General features: G+C 43.5%; 1 non-coding gene across 1 annotated transcript; it reads right to left on the reverse strand.

Moving 5' to 3' along the window:
• Positions 1-1,166: 1,166 nt before the first annotated feature.
• TRNAT-GGU (transfer RNA threonine (anticodon GGU)) lies at positions 1,167-1,238 on the reverse strand. The gene has a single exon. It is a non-coding gene; the product is annotated as a tRNA-Thr (tRNA).
• Between the last annotated feature and the right edge of the window lie 9,455 nt (positions 1,239-10,693).

The following is a 10,693-nucleotide window of genomic DNA, read 5'->3' on the forward strand; positions in this document are numbered from 1 at the left end:
GAGCGGCAGGCGCTAATCTGGTGAACTGGATTTGTTTCCCCACATGTACACCTGAAGCCAGCTGGGTGACCTTGGGGAGGGGAAGGGGATGGTAAGTCAGTTTGATTCTTCCTTAAGTGGTAGAGAAAGTCGGCATATAAAAACCAACTCTTCTTCAAACTGCATACATACCCCCACTTTCACCCAAGCTTCTACGTATCAAATTTTCAACCGAGCACTGATCCATGACCTCGAGGTTCAGACCACCAAGTCCGTCGATGTTTGATCTCCGGTTTAAAATGCTGGCTGCCTCTCCCCCCTGCCCCCTTTTTCCCCTGGTAGATTTCGGTATTTGGGGTCTATATTCTGCCTGCATTCACTCAAACACGGCCCCAAGTCTAGCGCAGGGCTCTAATTTAATTATAGAGGCGGTGTTTCTCTTTTAAAGGCTGAAATCCGGCAAACTGCATGAGACTAAAAATGGAACGGCAACATGGATATTTAATTCAGCCACATGTGGTGTTATTTATAAAGTTTGGAGAAAATTTGTTTTAGATCTCGCAGTAGAGTGGGGAGGGGAGGAGGGACCCTGTGCCTGAAACCGAGTTATAGTTGAGTCTGGATTTCTTTCCTAAATTAGTTGTGTTGCTGCTGTTTATTTAATATCCAAGTCCCAGGAGGAGTTGCTTGATGAAAGACAATGTGGTTAATAAATGTGCGCTTATGTACTGTAAGCAGGGCCAAATGCTTTGACACTAGGTGGAACCTAAACTAGCAAACTTGAAAGCGCGTGCACTGTTTTGTGTTATTTTGGTCGGGCCTAATATAAAAAAGGCAAGGCATGGCTTTTGTTTTCAGACTGCTAGAGTTCATTATGCTCCATGAAATTTCCATACTTAAAGAATGCACAAGCTGGAACCTACATTTTTGGGGAGGGGGCCATCAATATAGGTTTTGAAAACACAGAGGATGGAGGAGGAAACAAACACAAGATTAGAAATCCAAAACAAAATGGTTTCTTGGAAGTCCAATTAAATATAATCAGCCTGCTTATTGAACACATAAAGCTGCCGTAAACTGAATAAGTTGGTCCATTGAAGTCATTATTGTCTACTCAGACCGGTAGCGGCTCTCCAGGGTCTCAGGCAGGGGTCTTTCACATCACCTACTTGCCTAGTCCCTTAACTGGAAGATGCCAGGGATCGAACCTGGGACCTTCTGCATACCAAGCAGATGCTCTACCACTGAGCCACAGCCCCTCTGTTCATTAATTTGTTCAAGATTCACAAATGGGAACTGTGAACATAGAAAGCTTCCTGTCAAAATTCATCTTGTGGCTCAAAAACGTTAAAGGGCCAGTTCTTTATTTCTAATGGGCACAACCCAGCCAAAGTTAAGACTAATTTCAACCGGAGAGTTCCCGTCTTAAAAGTTGCCAACCCTTCAATGCAGGCTTCTTTTTGCTCTTGACAAGATTTCCACCATGTTTACTCCAGGTATATACTTGTGGTCTTTATTCAGGGGATAGTTTTCTGGCAAAGCCAATCAGACTTTGAGATGCCCAATTGACTTTGCTGGATGCTGTACCCCAGTAGAAAGGAACCCGTTCCAGTTTACACAGCTTAAAAATGTGCTTTATTTTTGCCAAGCACATAAACGCTTACTTGACTTTTGCGCCTGTGATTCAACCCATGGCAGTTCAGCAAAATATTCACATTATTCTCCTAAAACAGTGTCAGGAACTTCTCTTGCCACCCCAGTGAAATAATATAATGCCTTGAGGCTAGTTAGGCATAACTGCTAGGTGGCTTTGACCCGGAGCACCAGGAATTAATCAGAAAGGTAAATACTTTCTTGCATTTTCCTAACCCAAGTCCTTCACAAAAGGGGGTGGGGAAATACTCTCATGCCTCTTGCAGCAAGGTACCGGGGTTTATGTTTCCTGTAACCCAATGCCCATGGATTCAGGCACAAAAGAAATAGGTCAGATGCTTATTTATTATCCGTAAGCGGGACATACCGAAATGGAATGAGCAGATTCCGGCATTATATCTCTAGCTAACTCACTCCTCTTGTATTATTACTACGCCTAACTTATTATTTATTTTTTAAAATGATAAATGAGGGATTTATGGGCTTTGCTTTTTGAATAATTGGACTGTTCCACAGAAAAACCCCAGGGGAGAATAGAGTTTCTAAAATCCTCAGTCAATATGAATGCAGCTTAGTGAGTTCAAGGATGTGCCAACTGGTTGTGTGGTTGTTTTAGCTTTATTTTTTTCTTTGAGCTCCAGACTCCTGTGCCCTGGTACTATATCATGTTGCTTTGGAAAATGCCTTTCAGTTTCAAAAGTGGTTTACCACGTGGGGTAGCCGACAACCTCATCCCAAAGTGTGTTGAAACTAGACGTACAATGCTTTGGATCCTGGCCTCATATAAGCACAGTGGCTGAGAACGGTCACCCAGAAAGAGTCCCCAGTTCAAATCTTGCAATTGCTATCAACCCATTAGGCAGGCCACTGTTGCTGAGACATCTATTGGGGTGGTGGTGGTAACAACACTGATTTACACCATATGGTTGAACTAGGGAGGGTGTGTGAGAGATTGAGAGATTGTTCCCCTTGATCTAGCACTGTCATGGATGATTGCTGCATCCCACAATTTAACTTAGGTACAAATGCTCGAAGAATTCTGTGCTACTTGAAAGCTTGTTATGTTAACTGAGGTGGCTCACAAATAGGTATCATCCTTGATCTTGCCCGAGAAATTAAGAATGCAATCCTAAGAGTAAACATGAGTAGGATTCTGAGTAGACCGGCTTAAGATTGCTTTCTGTGTCCACAAAAGTTCTACACACACACACACACACACACACTGTGTTTACTAGGCAGCATAGCTAAATTGTGGAACTCCCTGCCCCAGGATGTGGTGATGGCTGCCAACCTGGAAGGCTTTAAGAGGGGTGTGGACATGTTCATGGAGAAGAAGGCTATCCATGGCTACTAGTCAAAATGGATACTGGCCATGATGCACACCTATTCTCTCCAGGATCAGAGGAGCATGCCTATTATATTAGGGGCTGTGGAAAACAGGCAGGACAATGCTGCTGCTGCAGTTGTCTTGTTTGGGGGCTTCCTAGAGGCTCCTGGTTGGCCACTGTGCGAACAGACTTCTGGACCTGATGGACCTTGGTCTGAACCAGCATGTCTTTTCTTATGTTCTTACCTTATCAGGTTGTTCTAGTCAGGAGTTGCTGACACACTAGGAGTTGCCCTATATAAATGCTAATTATTTTTTGTGTGTTTCAGTACAGTGTCAATCTTTTCTATTGTAATGTTGTGACATTGCTGTCCAAGTACTTTTGGCCCATCACTGTGAGTTTAGCTCAGTGGTTCCTAAAGTGGGCAGTACCACCCCCTGGGGCGGTGGGATTACCTAGGGGGGCACTAAGAGGCAAGGGGGCAGCAGGGGGCGGTAGAGGTGGGCCCCTTCAACTGTGTTGTTCACTAATGTACAGTAGATAAGGCTATGGCACCACGCTGGCAAATTTGGTGGAAACAGTCAGAATTTTTTTCCAGACTTTGAATAGCTGGTACCACTGGATCAAGTTCATCAGTTTGTTGAAAAAATTTCAACTAAAAAGTTTTAATTTGATTTTGAATGGATATGCAATTAATTGTTACTGTTTTGAAATTTTATTGTTATTATCTTCTTTAGTGAGTCATGCAAACTCCTATTTTGAATAATGCTTTTTATAGGGAAGGGGGCGCTGGGGTTGAGTTTGTGGAACTGGGGTGGTGGTAGCCTGAAATGTTTGGGAACCACTGGTTTAGCTGGAAGTGATGCTCCTAGTGAAAGTTGAGGCCTACAACACAACACGAATCTTTAGTATTTCCCAAAGCACAGTTGTGTTAGTCTGTTGATAAAGGACTGGGAAGTTCGTCCATGTGCCCCCCCGCTGGAAAAAATAGGAATCCTTTTGTGCCGTTCCCAATTCAGTTAAACAAAGCTTGCAATGGAGAACTTTCCATCTGGATCTCACCTTTACAAGCTGTCCGATAACCAGAAATTAAGTCAGTGAAGTTTTCCTATCATTTCATTTCTGTGGCAGGAACAGCTCCATTTTTATACACCTGAGTGCCAGGTTCGGACACAAACAGCCAGGCAAGAAAAAAAACCAAACAGTTGAAATCAATCCCAAAAATAGGTAGTCAGGGTTTCAGCCTCCAGTTGGTGCTGAGAAAGTCACAACACACACATATGAAAGCATTCAAGCATTTTATTAAGATATATAGATTTTTAGCCATTTTTAAACTCCTTAAATTATTTTCTATTAGTAGAACTGATAGGCATTTTTGAGGAAAGGGGGAAATATATATAAAAAAATAAAAGAGCCATTGTGGGATACCTTATCACAACAAATATAAAACAGCAGAAATGTTTATTTTTTTTGTAAGCGCTTGGAAAGAACAGAGCTATAAAAATAATTTCGAAACAAAAAAAATTACATTACCATATGACCAAAGTTTCACTAACTATTTTCGGTCTTCCCCTTCTGACCACCCCACTACCTTCTTCACACTCTGAAATTTTACGTCAGCGTTCAGCATTTGTGAACAAGACCATCTCCAAAACTAACAAATCTACTCAAGCACCCCCTCCAAGTTCTTAGTAGTAAATGTGACTCCCAGACATGTAAGAGTTATCTCTGTGTTATACTGCACAGATATCTCATTTAAACAGGATTACACAAATCTATACAGCACCGGCACCCAGGGGATCAGAGGTCTAGGAAGGCACTGCTGTAGCGCACAGACGCTGCATGATTAGCGGCTGAGGTTCCAGTTAGAAGGTGACCATGCAAAACACCATTTTTTTTCCTTCTAGCACCCAGCTCCACATTTAAATCAGGCCTTGATCCACCTCAAGAAGAAGAAGAATTAGTTTTTATATGCCGACTTTCTCTACCACTTAAGGAAGAATCCAACCGGCTTACAATCACCTCCCCTTCAACTCCCCACAACAGACACCCTGTGAGGTAGGTGGGGCTGAGAGAGTGTGACTAGCTCAAGGTCACCCAGCTGGCTTCGTGTGCAGGAGCAAGGAAACAAATCCAGTTCACCAGATTAGCCTTCGCCGCTCATGTGGTGGAGTGGGGAATCAAACCTGGTTCTCCAGATCAGAGTCCACCGCTCTTAACCACTGCACCACACTGGCTCCCAGTGTGGGCTCAAAGAAGAAATGTCCTTTCATTTAAATAGGAACTACTTATTTATTCACATGGTGCTTTACAGAGTACAAAGACAAGTATCTGCCCCGAGATGGGAGGTAATAAGAGGGTGGAAAGAAAGATGCCAGTTCTAAATGGGAAGATGTATCCATCCCCATTATACTTACGTAGGCTTAGATTTGGTAAGGAGATGAGGAGGAAGGGGTTGTACCAAGAGCTTTGCAGAAAAGGGGACTTTTAAGGAAGGGAGGTAGCATCCCCACAACAGAACAGTCTGGATTTGTTCTGCAACAAGCATCAGGGAAGTTGCCTTGCACTGGGGGGAAATTGCGCCATCAGCAGAATCGATCTATTTAAGTGCTGCAGTACTGTGGGTCTAATATTTAGGGACATACTTGGGAATGAGTGTGGAGCTACAGAATGGCTATAGGAAACTAGTTTTTGAGAAGTGGAGGATAGAGAACAGGATTCTCTGCAGTTGCATGTATTAAGAACTGATCTCTTGCTTTTAGCGCTGAAAACTTAAGAAGAGTTGGTTTTTATATGCCAACTTTCTCTACCACTTAAGGGAGACTCAAACCGGCTTACAATCACCTTCCCTTCCCCTCCCCACAACAGACACCCTGTGAGGTAGGTGGGGCTGAGAGAGCTGTGACTAGCCCAAGGTCACCCAGCTGGCTTCGTGTGTAGGAGTGGGGAAACAAATCCAGTCCACCAGATTAGCCTCCTCCGCTCATGTGGAGGAGTGGGGAATCGGACCTGGTTCTCCAGATCAGACTCCACAGCTCCAAACCACCGCTCTTAACCACTACACCATGCTGGCTCTCCAGCTGGGAGTCCCCGCCCTCAGGGTTAAGAATCTTGCACATACATTAATCGATTAAAAACCTCTGTTATCCAAGGCACTGTGTCTTTTAATGTGGTTCTCTCTGCACCATCCTGTGATTACTAGAAACTTCCTGGGTTTTTTTCCTTAATCCAAGGCAGGATTCTCAAGAAAATTAATTCTATACCCTCTAGTGCCATGTGTGTGTGTGTTAAGAGCCGTCAAGTCGCTTCCGACTCCTGGCGACCCTATGAATCAATGTCCTCCAAAACGTCCTCTCCTTAAAAGCCTTGCTCAGATCTTGCAAACTGAGGGCCGTGGCTTCCTTTATTGAGTCAATCCATCTCTTGTTGGGTCTTCCTCTTTTCCTGCTGCCTTCCACTTTTCCTAGCATGATTGTCTTTTCCAGTGACTCTTTTGTCTTCTTGTAGTGCCCTGCTCTCGTGTTTTTCTCTGCACTTGCATTGACTTGCTAATTGCTTTAGCCTCCGTTTAACACTGATTAATTTATTTTTATCCCTATCACTACCTTTACAACTTCTGCACGCCTTTTATTACATCTAAATGCTGCACAATGTCGTTCTCATTAGTGCCACAATTCACAAAAATGTTAGTCAGAGTTTTTTTGGGTTAAAAAAAAAATGGGCTGGGGCAAGACATTGATTGATTTTGCACAGGAATAATGCCACTAAGAAAATAAAGGGAAATGTTTCTTTTTCACATTCTGCTCCCTCTCTACACAAAATTAACCTCTGATGAGAAAAGACTATGGCTTTGGCAATAGTAAGCCTAAATTGGGTGGTGGGCCTCTTCAACAGTGACAGCTCTCCTGGTGGGATTTTTTTTTAAACAGATCCAGCTGCTGCTGTTGGAAGGAGCCAGAGATCAGGGTGGCGGAGAACATCCTTTGTATGTCGAAGGTCCCAGATCCAGGTCTGGGCATCTCTAGATTAAAAAAAAACCTCTCTAGTAGTGTGGCTTAGGAAGTTACCGCTCTACTCCAGACCTTAGACAGCCACAACCAGCCAAAGTACACAATACTGGGATAGAGGAACCCGGTGGTCAGACTCGGTATAAATCGTTCGTATGTTCACCCACAGACCCATGCATGTAACTTCTGTGGACTGCAGCCAATTTTAGTAAAAGTTTACACTTTCCAAAATTATAAAAAGCAAAAGCTTTAGAGTTAAAGGATTTAAGTCACATAGGTAGAATTCAGCATGACGGAGAGTTGAGAGGGTTCTATACGCTTACTTTTTAAAAGCTACGTTTCTTTTACTCAGCTTCAACGGCTGACAATCTCCAGGAGTAAAAATAAATATATAAAGATCCATCACTTTAAAAATCCCACAGAAAAGAAAGGAAAACTGTAAAACGGGACTCGTTCCTTTAAATGTACACAATACACTCTGAATAAGGGTTAATTTTGCTACTGGCAAAATTTTGCTGTTGGCAAAATTAGTAGTAATGCTAAATACAGCATAGACTCAGGTCTTCTGCACTACACAAAGCTTGGTTCTTATTTGGAAATCTGAATTTGACATTTGGTAGGGAGCTACAGAAATTTTACTCTTGCTGAAGTCAACAGAAATGCAGCTTTTATTGAAAACAAGCTCATGTGTTATTTTGTGGGGGGGTTCCTCTTTCCATACTGTTCTGCCAAGCGGTCAGGAGCATTTCACCATTCTCCTGCTTCTCCCCAATTTTTTTTGCTGTGAGGTAAATGTAAAAATGTGAGGTAAAATTCTCCACACAACACTTCTCAGGATGTGGCAAAGCATGAATACAACCACTTACCAAGATGTCAGCTTACCATGGGACTGTCCACAAGATACACTGGAGGAAAATCGCACCCACTAGCCTAAAATTACAGGCATTCGATAAAATTTGTGAATAGAGTTTATGCATAATCACAATCCTGCATTAACAGGGATTCCTAATTGTGCAGACAAAGCTGGCATGCTTATATTTCTATTCATGTGGACTCTGTCCGCACGTTTTACCAAAGAGATCCAGTATGCGCCGTTCCCATTCTCCCTCCCTCCCAATGGTCCGCAGATGTATCTTGTGAACAGTTGTATGCCATGTAAAAATCACTTAGTAAGCTCGTTCTCCCTATTTTCCTTTACAGAGGTGAATTTCATCATTCCCATGTCCCTCATTCCCCACACAGACTCATGCCAGAGTTCTCATGTGAGGTCATAAGAACATAAGGCCATGCTGGATCGGACCCAGGCCCATCAAGTCCATCATCTGTTCACACAGTGGCCAACCAGGTGCCTCTAGGAAGCCCACAAGCAAGACAACAGCAGCAGTATTGTCCTGCCTGTGTTCCATAGCACCTAATATAATAGGCATGCTCCTCTGATCCTGGAGAGAATAAGTATGCATCATGACTAGTATCCATTTTTACTAATAGCCATGGATAGCCTTCTCGTCCATGAACGTGTCCACTCCCTTCTTAAAGCCTTCCAGCCTGGCAGCCATCACCACATCCTGGGGCAGGGAGTTCCACAATTTAACTATGCATTGTGTGGAGAAATACTTCCTTTTAACTGTTTTGAATCTCCCACCCTCCAGCTTTAGCAGATGACCCCGCATTCTGGTATTACGAGAGAGGGAGAAAAGTTTCTCCCTGTCCACTCTTTCCACACCATGCACAATTGTATAGACCTCTCTCATCTCCTCTTAACTGTCTTCTTTCTAAGCTAAACAGCCCTAAGCATTTCGACTGCTCCTCATAGGGCAGTTGCTGTAGCCCCCCTGATCATTTTGGTTGCTCTTTTCTGCACCTTCTCAAGCTCTGCGATATCCTTTTTTGGGTGTGGTGACCAGAACTGTACACAGTATTCCAAGTGTGGTCAATTTGTACATGTGAAGTAAAATTCTCCTCACAGCTTAGCAGGGATGCTACACAAGGCAAACTCAGATGAATATTCACCAAATGGTCAGTTCACTTGGGAAGGTATGTGTTACCCCGCTCCAGCTCCCTCATCAGGTGCAAGGGGAGAGTTAAACGCCTACATAGTGGCGTCTAGTTCACACCCAAAAAGACCAGGTGAACAAATCCAGAAGACAGGTGTGGAACTGCATGACTGAAAGCGCCTTGATATTTAAAAACAAACCCAAACTCTGCTCCCAGAAAACACCAAAGGATGATAATAGCCAAGTGGCTTACTAAGTTGTTATTTACACAGTGAACACATGAAGCTGCCTTATACTGAATCGGACCCTTGGTCCATCAAAGTCAGTATTGTCTACTCTGACCGGCAGCGGCTCTCCAGGGTCTCAGGCGGAGGTCTTTCACATCACCTGCTTGCCTAGTCCCTTTAACTGGAGATGCCAGGGATTGAGCCTGGGACCTTCTGCATGCCAAGCAGATGCTCTACCACTGAGCCACAGCCCCTCCCCTCCAGTACAAGACGGTCCACAAGTTGCACGGGGAATGGGGTTGGGCCTGGTCATCCGACATCTATATGCACACTGTCACTTCAGAACACAGCATAGGTGCACAGAAGTATACATACGTAACATTTTCGCGGATATGCTAGTATTCACCATGTAGAGTGCTTTACCCCCATTTAACTCTTTGGTCATAAGAACATAAGAAAGGCCCTGCTGGATCAGACCAAGGCCCATCAAGTCCAGCAGTCTCTTCACACAGTGGCCCAACCAGGTGGCCAACCAGAATGGACTGGAACAATCCAAGAACAGCTTTACTACCTCTTCTACTGTTTGTGCGGGCAAAACCTCAGAGGAGCGAGTGGGACACACACACAATGGTAAGTTGCTAACTGTAAAATTGTAGTCTGTATTCAGCCTTTACAGCTAAGTTGGAAGAGCTGTCAAATCGCAGCTAACTTATGGCGACCCTGCAGAGTTTTCAAGGCAAGAGACTAACCAAGATGATTTTGCCATTGCCTTCCTCTGCATAGAGACCCTGAACTTCCTTGGTGGTCTCCCAGCTAAATACTAACCAGGGCTGACCCTGCTTAACTTCTGAGTTCTGATGAGATCAGGCTAGCCTGGGCCATCCAGGTCAAGACATAGCTAAATTACAACTTGCTAAATTATTGCTTGTATTTACTCAATAGCATCTCTATCCTTAACTATGATGTGTTTATTCATATTATGTACCCCTGACCTGGAATGAAACTAAAGGCATCTTAACCAATGAATTCAAAAGACTTGTCAAAAGACAATGTCTTCCATCAGAGATTTTTGTTTAGCGGCATGCTGGAGTTGTATTCTGCCAGGCACCGAGAATCATAATTAAAAGGAGTCAGTGGTAACAGTATCTGATTTAACATGCAGATCTAAGGCCTCACTTGGTTTTCTTAAATCCACAAGTTACAGTGATCACATGTACCACCCATGTACAGTGTACACTTGATTGTTCTGTATGAATGCATTGAGTAATTCTCGTGTTACATTCAACACATGTACAGCTGAACACATGATTGAAACCACACTGTTATCCAGGTACACGTCCCGGGTTTCATTCGAAAAGTGAACACACATTGGCTCTTTCTTCCCAACAGATGTACGCATGTTCAAGCAGGATGTATGTACACTCACTATAACAATGCAGGAAATTGTGAGCATAGCTTTAGTCTTGGAGACAAGAGAAAGCTGTCTGACCAGAGTCAGATATGGG

This window comes from Euleptes europaea, chromosome 13, assembly GCF_029931775.1.
Source record: "Euleptes europaea isolate rEulEur1 chromosome 13, rEulEur1.hap1, whole genome shotgun sequence".
Lineage (NCBI taxonomy): Eukaryota > Metazoa > Chordata > Lepidosauria > Squamata > Sphaerodactylidae > Euleptes > Euleptes europaea.